Below are 11,213 nucleotides of genomic sequence, written 5' to 3'. Positions count from 1 at the left end.
ATATAACAGTGTCCTTGTTGTACACGAGAGTGTGCGTGTGCGTGTGTGTGTGTGTGTGTGTGTGTGTGCGCACGTGTGCGTGTGTGCGTGTGTGTGTGTGCGTGCGTGCGTGCGTGCGTGCGTGCATGCGTGCGTGCGTGTGCGTGCGTGTGCGTGTGTGTGTGAGTTGGGTTTTACGCTGCCTTGAGTAATATTGCAGTAAAGACTCGGGACACCAAGAATGGGTCTCAGATATTCTTGTTTTTCGGCGTGATGAGAAAGAGCTCTACACAATACGCTAAACATAACGAATTGATTAATGACTTCACCATACTTCCATGTCAGAATGATGTGATCTGATTGGTCCACGTGATCTTGATAAAATACTGCGTAACCCGCCTTGGAAGGTAATAAATGTCTCAGCGGGGGTAAAATCCCTTATACCCCGCCACGACCAATACAGGCTGCACGTGAATTTCGCATCCTGCTCGTGGTATAAAACCTAACGCGGGATCCCATATACCCCTCGTGATCCTGCCACAACTTATATCTCAGAAGTGATTCAGGTCGTTACCATACGTCGCAGATCTTGCGATGCTGAAATCTGGCCCAGATTAGGGAACCAGTGTCGATAGTATTACGAAGAACGGCAGTATATACAACACGACAATCCAGTCCTTTTTCCACAACGCTAAAACTACACTAATCTCAACGCTAAAACTATTGTTACGGGTATTTCCAAAGCAGAGAAATCGGTTCGTACAGAACTACATTGTGTGTGTGAGATGGTGTGATTTTACGCCTGATCACGTGTCTATCTGCCATACAATTGTCTTTCTCATCTTATTGTCTTAAGTAGCATAGCTGAACTCATTTGAGATCATGACCAGTGACATCATTGTGTAAGATTTCATTTATTCGACTTAAAACAGTTTTTGAGAAAATTGTCCCCATTGAGAAGCGTACAGACTGACGGATGAACTCCATTCTTTTATCCCCCGCCCCACTTAATAAAAGGGATAAAACTTAATTTATTTTATTCTTTAAAACAAAAAAGCAGACCACGTGAAGAATACATATGACAGCCAGTCTACATAATGTTACATTTGATTTGTTTTGTTTGTTTGTTTGTTGTTTAACACCGTCCTCAACAATATTCCAGTTATATGATGGCGGTATGTTAATAATCGAGTCTGGACCACACAATCCAGTGATTGACATCATGAGCATCGATCTACGCTGACATGCATCAACCAAGTCAGCGAGCTGTAATGATCACTGTAGTGATTTTTTGAACTTCCTTGAGAAATTGAAGTCAAATATTTGTTTCCATCTTTTCCAACCGGTTGACCATACTCTATGCACATTTTTTTCAGAATATTATTTTCTTATCCCTTTAACATTTTAACCTACCACCGTGTTACCCTTTTTTGCATTAGGTTCCTGAAACCTCGGGTAAACGTACCAACCAGCTCATCTTCCAAACCTGAGTTTTGAAATTGATCAATTGTAAACTGCTTTGGGGTTTTACGTTTCAATTGTAATACCTACAATACAATTAACGTTTTATGAATATGTATCTTGATGTTAACACAATTCTGTTTGATGATTGGTTAAAAGTCACGCTTTCTATATTTGAAAATTCCATGGCATGAATCGAACCTAGCTGCAACCTCACATATGTGTTGCGGCGACGTTCATACAATGTTTGGCTTCACTCTATGAAGGTTCATATTCCAATGAACTCACACAAGGTTAAAGTCAATTCTTATACTTTTTTATCACAATTTCTCACCTCAGGGGTGTAGGCATAGATCTATGCATAATTTTATTTAGTACGTGTGACTTCATGTTTACACTGACAGCCAAACAGTGACCAGCTGTACCGCGGAATAAAATAGTTCCTCAGAGGTGACATGATCGTATGTATGCACAACTTTCTCTTCAGATACATCTGACAAAAACATGTTTTCTTATAATAAGAAATGAGAAAGAATGGTTAAGAACTACCTCAATAAGTCCGTCACAATGGAAGCGCGTCGTAATACATTTACATGAACAAGACGTCAAAATGTCCGACACGATAAACGTGACTGAAAATATTTCGGAAGTTAATGACCATATTGATCAGTAAATTTCAATCAATTAACGTTTCCTGTGAAAAAAACATGGACAGCTAGTGAATTTTGGACAATGTTTAAAATACGTAACTTTTTAACGACAATTGGAACCAAACGAGCTTGTGAACCCTTTTGTTCTTTTCCATTTTGGAATCGATATATGTCAAGCAGATGAACAACTATAGAATTCGAATATTTTCATTTCTGCGTAGGATTATTTGCATACAAGTAAATTGCACTATTAACTGGAATAAATATATGCGGTTAATACAAAGAAATTGTTCAACAGACATGTATTCACTCATATTGTGTGTATTTCCTTGTCAAATTAATTAATTTATATATTTAAAAAATCATTTGTTAAAACCGCTCGTCCCACACGAATTAAGATGTAAATGTAGTGATAGTGATGAGAAACGCTTATGGTTTTGAAGGGGCGGTCGGGTAGCCTAGTGGTTAAAGCGTTCGCTCGTCACGCCGAAGACCGGGTTCGATTCCCGACATGGGTACAATGTGTGAATTCTGTTTAGAAGGTTAAAAACCAGATGTGGTTGATCTAAACATACTTGGAAATGTGTTTAAATGTTAAACGCATTTGGAGTGTTCTAACATTTAGGGTCTAAACACATGAAATGAGCTATCGCTTCATAGCGTTAACATCACCAAAACACAACATCCTCATAATCCAAACAGGTTCAGAATTTAAACATGTTTAAATAGAGAACACATAATTAAGCAGTAAGTCAAATATGGATAGGGTCCTTCCCTACATTTAGAACCTAAATACTTTCAGCTGTTAAACACACACTCCTAAATATGTGTGGACCCTAAACGCGTATGAATTATGGCACATGGAACGTGTCTGTGTTTGTGTTTAGGATCTCAACACATTTTGTACAGAGTATGATCCAGAAGATATAACGGTTGAACTATGGGAATTATGATATCTGTTACGTTGAGCAACGTACTCGGAGGGCGACGGCATATCAAGCTCCTCACAGCGATAGTACGTTCCCGGAGCTCTCTATACTATCGCTGCCACCAGTCAAAACTTCACACTGTGTAAGGCGACTACAGCCATGCATGGAGCTAGGGCCTAATCGTGACCTATCGAACTACAGCCAGGTGACCTTATGTTTACGCGAATGGCCGTGATAGAGCAGACGAAATTATACCCTATTAATTGTTTTGTTTGTTTGTCATCAGGTAATTCCATTTCTTTTAAATTGTCTGGCAGGAAGTGTGTCGAGGATAATATTCTTGCAAAACTGTGTGTCCTGTTGGATGCCGAGACAGTTTCTTTGCTGCATCACCACGAAGCTGGTTTGTGTAGAAACTGTTTCATAAAAATAAATAACTTTATGAAATTTAAGGATGGATTGCAAACCAGCGTAAAGAAATATATTTGCAGAGATAACAAAATCAAAAGGCATTCACTATTGACGGATTGTTCCACACCTGACAGCAAGCGGCAATCAATTGAGGTTGAGGATATTTCAGGTGAGCGTTCCCGTACATGAGAAAATATGAAACTTTTTTCATGCCCCTAACCTCCTTCTCAACAGCCCATCCGATGTTCCTTATCTTGAGTTGTTTACTGCTGTTTGTTGTCACTATCATTCTAACCGGAAATGAGTAGACTAGTCTGTTTATTAGACATAATACGTAATAATGATAATAATAATATTTATTTATTTTATTCATGGTTAAACTAAGTGCTGTTAGGAGATCTTTTGGGACCCTTAAATAGATTTTCTTGCTTTATTGCATATGTCTCATTTGATAAATCAACCTTGAAACCTCAAGCACACATTTGGAATTGTGATTCATCTGTTGCAAAGAATTTTAACTAAGCATGAGGTAGAAGCTAAAATATTTGCAAAACATATTATTGCATTGCTGGAGCTCAACATCCTCTGATGTCTGAAGCAAGACCGACTGGTATTGCTTTCATCGTCATTTACAGTGAGTGCCCTTTTATATTTTCATACATTTATGTTTTTAGAAAGTGTGGAATGTTCACACATATACTATTTCTGCACGTTTATTAACATTTATAAATGGCAAATTTCTACTAGTCGTTATGATACCTTAACAATTGGGCAGTTTGGCAAGGACTGAAGGACTTGTGTCAGTTTCTGACGCTGATGATGGGTTAACCCTTTGATTTGCATAATAACAAAGTGTACATATTTTAACATTGAAATTAGATGTAATGAAGCTTTTGAATGGTAGTCTGAAAGAGTAATCTTTAGACTCGGTTCGATTCCGGTCAAAGGCAAACACATCGATAATACTTATTCACTGCGTGTATTCTTACTTTGCGATGTAATAATATATTCTTGTGTTAATATCCTTATTATTATTAATGTTGTATGTTTTCCAACAACAAAAATTACTTTAGTGCAAAATAAAAATGTTATTTTTTGTGTTTAAATTTTTATGTTAAAGGTACACCTTTCCTTAAATAATGATTGATATGTTTTAATATAAGAAACTTCTTAAGTAAGTTATGTCAGCTCTTCTCAAAGTGTACATTGAAGGAAGCTAGGTACATAGATGCATCTGTTTTTCATAATGTACATATTTGTACTCTGTATAAAAAATAATTACTAGTTATGTTACATTGGTGCAGTTAAAATGACCTAACACTGGATTAATAGTTATGTAATACCAATATTTGTAGTTTTGGTCATTGGGCCCTTTATATTGAAAAAATATATGTGTGTCGTGATTGATGATGTTTTACCAGAATTGTGTATTACCAGACAATTTGTAACTAGGCAGTGTCAGCTCCTACATTTAAATGATTGGCAGTATCATTTACATTCACAGAGTTAAACATTGACCTTTCCACGTGCAAAAAGAATGCCACAAGTTACACTGAAAACAAGAGAAGTTCACCTGCTTCCCATAATGAAGAATCAGATGGTACGGCCTATTTCTCCCTTTTTTCACAGATGATAGATACATACAGAGTTAGAGATACTGATACTACATTTGTACTGTATTCTACTGTGAATATGAAATTTGAAAGGAACTTTGGTTGTTTAAGGAAGTAATGTGATTTAGCTGTAGATTATTTAAGAATTAGTTTTCCTTTGTCATATCTTTAAAATACATAAATTTTCATTGGCCTAATATGTATTTTCTTATTTTTGAATATAGCATCATCTTTTTCTGTGCAAAAAGAAGCTGAACACATTTATGCAGCCTCACCGTGTACCAAAATCTGTTCTACTGGTAAATGGCTTGTGGTATATTACACATAATACTATTAGAGTAAAAGAGAATACTTTGAGTAAATAATAAAGTGTGTAAATGTGTTGAAATGAAATAAGCTATATAATAAATTATTGGAAAAATGTGTTTCACATATGATTTATGCGTAATACAATATTTCCTTTGCACCTATTGTACTCATGCTTGTCCTGATGATTGCTTATCTGATATTGTTGTCTCTTTCTGAACATGCTCACATTACTTTACTTTGTTTTAGGGACCGAACCCGATGAAAAACCAAAGGCTGCAGTTGGTGAACACAACTATTGTTTGGATTTGCCACCAAAACAAAAGCTACCATCTACATTTTCAACTCATGGTACATACATGAAATTAAGTATCTAATAGGACCAATTCTACTTTTATGTTTTGAAGAGATAAAAATGTTATTTGATAGGAGAAAGTTAATGTCTTCTTTAATTTAAATAACTACAGAAGCCATCTACATTTATCAAAAGTGTAAACTGAAATATATATATATATATTTTTAGTATTTCTATCAGATGAGTAATGGATTCTGATATATGGAAAAAATACAACAATGGTACCAGTATTTTTCGCTGTTTAGAGTCATTTGCTGAAGTTGGGAAACAGCCACAGCAGACATATTTACATGAACTAATGCAGTTGCATCTGAGGACTTGGAGCAAGTTGTGACCTTACTTTTGTCCCACCCCAGTTCAAGAAATAAAATAAACGAGAGAGTGATACAGCAGCTACAGTCAGACTGTCAAGAGCTATCATCATTATCATCTCCATCGGTTCTCAGGGAGCAGTCAAGTCTGCAGAATCTTACAGATAGCCATGACTTTATAGGTCAGGTATTTCAGGAGATGAAAGAAAGGTAATCTAATTTGATGAGTGAATTTACAATATGAGGTAATATTTGGGGGAAAAATGTCATGTTTTAATTGTAATAAAACTTTTATCATGATTGTTATATGAGTAATATAATACTAGTTTTAATATAAGCTTGAGTACAAAAGTTACCAAAACATTGGTTGAATCCCTCAACTTTTAGCTCACATGAAATGACATGTTTCTTTTTATGGTGTGATGTTTTTACCTTGTCAGCTACACTAATTTGCCTTTTCTTCATCATTTTTTAGCTTACCTGAAAGTGAAAGAACAAGTGACCTCTATTTAATGGGTTATAATGTCTTTCTTGTAGTCTTTTATATGTAGTGGTTATTTTATTTGAATACTTATGCATGTCAGGTGATAACAGTGTTATGTGAAGAGGAGCTTATTTGGTTACACTAAAATCCCTCTAGAATGAATTATGTACCTTTGACTATGTTTACCAAAAATATATGGCAAGATCACTGTGTTGTTCATTTGCTAAGTAATCCTGCTTTTATTGTACTGAAGAAACAGCCCTTATTCTGAGAACATAGAAGGCATCAAAATATAGTTCATAATTTGCTAGTTTCATACTCTTTTACTAGGGCACCATTCTTGTTGGCTGTAATGTCCACTGTAACTGGATGTATGGATGGTGAAATTCCACTCAATAAAGTGGCTGCAATAACGTCATCATACTCCATACTGATGCGTATGCGAAACATCCATTTAACAGCATGGCATAAGATGGTGGGATGCATTCTCATAAGAGGACATTTAGAAGATCAGGTACAGTACTATAAAGCATTTGTTATTGATAGTAATGATTTTGAGGATAGAAAGTTGTAATTAATATATATATATATGTACATGGCATATACACATTACCAGTTTACAATGGTCATGGACACATGTCTATTTGGAAACAATATTGTTTTAAAAAAAATATACATTTTAAATATATGTGTTAGCCCATCAGAACCTGTATTTTGTCTGATGTTTAATGCTAAAATTGATTAAGAAATTATGTCCACCCATTTTTATAAATTTTTATACTGTCCCATTTTAATTATGTTGATAAATTAAATTTCTGTGTTAAATTGAAATATGACTATGCTTCTTTTTCAGTCATTGTATGTCTAATCCAGGCTTTCCGATGCACATTCTATGACGTTATTTACAGAGTATGGTACTACTGAGCAACATCGGATTGTGCCAATCCCCAACTACCAAACTCCGAATGATGCCCCAGGCAGTGACTCAAACAAAGCTTAACATTGTTCGATCATTACAATGTAATCCATTGATCAAGGTAATTACTCAATGCAAAGAACACAACAAGTTAATTTATTATTTAGCACTGTTACATTGAAATATGTCTTCTATGTGTTCCATTAGTTATCATTTTAATGTTGTATGACTGAATTAATGCAGTATTTGAACATGATGAATGTGATATGATTCATTTCTTATAGATCACTGGAGACAATTTGGATGTCTATATCAGGTCATCTAAAGTAGGATCAACTAAAAATGACAACACGGATCTTCACATGTTTGCATCAAACATCATTTTCTCCAAGTTTGCTGACATTAACTTGAGCACTTCACCACCACCTCTATCATCTACATGCATCAACGCATCTGATGTCCTCCCGAATGAAGACACTTTGAACAAGTTATCCTCAGCTTATATTGTTCTCATTGGCAGAATACTGAAGGTTAAGAATCATATAATATATGTTATTAATATCTGGCATGCTCAGATCAGATTTACTTATATCTAAATGAATGAAACATAAAGTTTTATAGATCCTTTTGTTTAGCTGTGGATTAGGAAGTTGTTTAGGTTTGACATATTTTGTAAGGGTTTGAATTCAAATGCTTTGATGTGAGAGAAATTGTTATTGATTTCATGCCAGCTGTAACTGTTATCTGTTTCATCTGTTAGCTGTTATTCATTGTGTTTCAATCCATTATTTCAGGATATTCCAGCACTATCATGGCTTAACATCCCAACACACATTCCACACAGCCACAGTAAAACAGCATCCATGAAGACAGAGGTACATCCCATGCCACTGTTATTCAGCAATGAAGCCAAGTATGAAGAATGTGTGAAGATTCTTGATAGCTATGAGGATCAGTTGACAGAACTCTTTACAAGTGCACATGGTGATGATTACAACTTCATTTACATGTTTCATATTGCTCTTAATTGTAAATAAAATCATCTTTTCCTGAAACACTTTATTGCACTTTAGAGTAGTTTTCAATTGAATGCATCAGTACCCAACGTAAATGTAATCTGATATGAGTGTTATGACACTAATTAATGGATATTAAAAATAGATTTATTTAAGTAAAAGTTGCACATATTTGTTTGTTAAAATTTGTATGTGTTTTTTTGTTTGTTTTTTGTTTAACATCGCACTCAGCAATATTTCAGCTATATGATGGTGGTCTGTAAATAATCGTGTGGCTGAAGACCTATTCTACCATGGATCTTCATGGGATTTGTGTAGTATCATAACAGTAGTCACAACAGGTTATCATTGTGGAATTAGATGAATCTACTTTTAGAAACAATAACAATTTGAAATGATTATCTAACTAATAAATATTATATTCAAATTATTTTCTCGTTATACAGGTGACCAATCAGCGCTAAGGGAACTTCATGTTCCAGTCGGTGGGGATCAGCTCACCAGGGTAAGGCTTGAGGGTGCCAAGAGTCTCAGAGCACTTTCTCCCACACCTGCCAAAAGATTTGATGATCTTGGACCATTTGTTATTGAATGGTGGCACAACAAGCAGGACTTTTTGGAGGTATTTCATCTTTACTTGACTGGACTCGACCTTGCAACATCATTTGTTCACATTATACCAATCAAATTATCAATATTGTCACAATTTCATGTCATGTGCCTTTGTATTTCATTTATACATATTTATGAAAACGAAAATATTTAGATAGCCAACAGAAACATTTTATGAGGGCAAAGAAAAAATATATTTCCTTATGATATACTAGTAACAACTTGTATTTCACATCAATGTCAGGATTCTAATACGGAAAGTCAAGTGTTAAAACTTTTGACTGCTCGTGAGTTATGTAACAGTGCCATCACACTATGTGTATATAATACACTGACACTGTATATTTTTTTTCACAGAAGGCATACAAGGCTTTGTTCAGCCCAAGGTCAATTAGACAGCCAGGGACACTATACTTCTACAAAGCCAAGTTTAACATGACAAATGTTAATGGAAATGTTAAGAGGAATTTTCAGTCTCATCATGACCTACTTGTTCATGTTGGAAAAGCTGTTATTGTGGAACAGGCACGTGAATACTTTGGTATCACTGATGACAACAACACAGCTTTGAAGAATATTCCTGTTGACGTTTTCAACCTGTCTTTGGAAGAGAAAACCACAGCGTCAGAGGCAGTTTTAAGAGCTTTCCTTGTCCACTATGGATACCTTGATTTAACGTTCAAGGATTCTTGTGAAAGAATGTATTTGATTTTTCATGTAAATGCTGATGGTACAGTGGTGGAAGAAAAGTCTCAGTTTGAACCTGATGAAGTCTACAGTTATTGCCAGCAACTATCCCACTGGGCTCTCCATTTAATGGAGCTTGATGACACAGCCAAAGAGGGAGACAGTGATAGACTTATCCATAATGCCAAGATGAACATTCCATTCTTTTTTGCCCATTCTTCACAGAGTAAATATTTTGTGGAGAATATTGACTTTCTCATTAAAGTCTGCTACTTGCTCTCTCCAATGATGAAAGAACTTGTCCTTGACACAGCTTTCATTAACACCAAGGGAGGAATTTCAAATTGTGTTGAGGCTGACCTAGTGCAGGAACACAGCATAAAGAATCAGAAGGCGCTCATCAAACAACTTCGTGCCAACAAGACCAAAAACGCCATGATAACAGCAACAGGTGCAGCAAGTGCAATATTCAAAGTTTGTGACAACCTGAGGATATCTCTTGGAGTCAAACGACAGTCAACCAGACATTCCAAAAGGATTTGTATTTCTCAGATAGAGTCAATTCAAAAATCACTTAATGAATTGAGGCCATTGCATCATTGTGCAGGAAGAAAGTGTCATGGGTTTAAGGGCATTGTATCATCCCCTTTCAGAAAGTTCACAAAATCTAGTCTTTTCATCAGAGTCCAAGATATTGTGTTCAGATTGATGAAAGGTGATCATATTGACATGGATGACAGATGTAATCAGTCTGATGATACCAGTGATTCGGTTGCTGCTGCTGATGATGGCGATAGTGATGATGAACTTCCACCTGTGTAGTTGTGGCAGAGTGATATTTTGTATATACAACTTATGTTATAATTCTATTTTAGCCATAGTTTTATTAAAGGCGACTATGCTTGTCGTAAAAGGCGACTAACGGGATCGGGTGGTCAGGCTCGCTGACTTGATTGATCCATGTCATCGATCCCAATTGCGTGGATCAATGCTCATGATGTCAATCACTGGATTATATGGTCCAGACTCGATTACTTTACAGACCATCGTCATATAGCTGGAATATTGCTGAGTGCGGCGTTAAACAACAAACAAACAAAACATTCAGAATTTAATTCATGGAGCCAATGGACGTGTTAATTTCATGGATTTGAAGGTTAGTTGTAGTATATTTCTTCTGTGATACTTTATATGTATTTGTGTATTTCTAAATCTTACAGTTAGAAATAGGTTGTGCTAGGTTTATTGCTAGTCAGGTTGTGTATTGAATTCACAGTTCAGTGTATTCTGGTTATGATTATTTTATATGATAAAGTATTATCATGATTATAAAGAAGTTTCTTTAATTGATAAATAGTTATTTTTTTCTAGGCTATTATCATCTTAACCTGAACATTAACTAAGTAAAACTAAACCCTAAATAAACTCATAGTAATTCTCATACCTCATGCAGTAATTCTCATACCTCATGCCGCCCTCGAAA

At 35.5% G+C, this 11,213-nt stretch overlaps 1 pseudogene; it reads left to right on the top strand.

The window, feature by feature from the left end:
- Positions 1-3,958: 3,958 nt before the first annotated feature.
- LOC139469443 (uncharacterized) lies at positions 3,959-10,650 on the top strand (annotated as a pseudogene).
- Positions 10,651-11,213: the final 563 nt, after the last annotated feature.

The sequence above is a fragment of the Haliotis cracherodii genome, unplaced genomic scaffold (assembly GCF_022045235.1).
Source record: "Haliotis cracherodii isolate W230 unplaced genomic scaffold, xgHalCrac1.p SCAF_2, whole genome shotgun sequence".
NCBI lineage: Eukaryota > Metazoa > Mollusca > Gastropoda > Lepetellida > Haliotidae > Haliotis > Haliotis cracherodii.
This window is presented reverse-complemented; position numbering and strand designations above follow the sequence as displayed.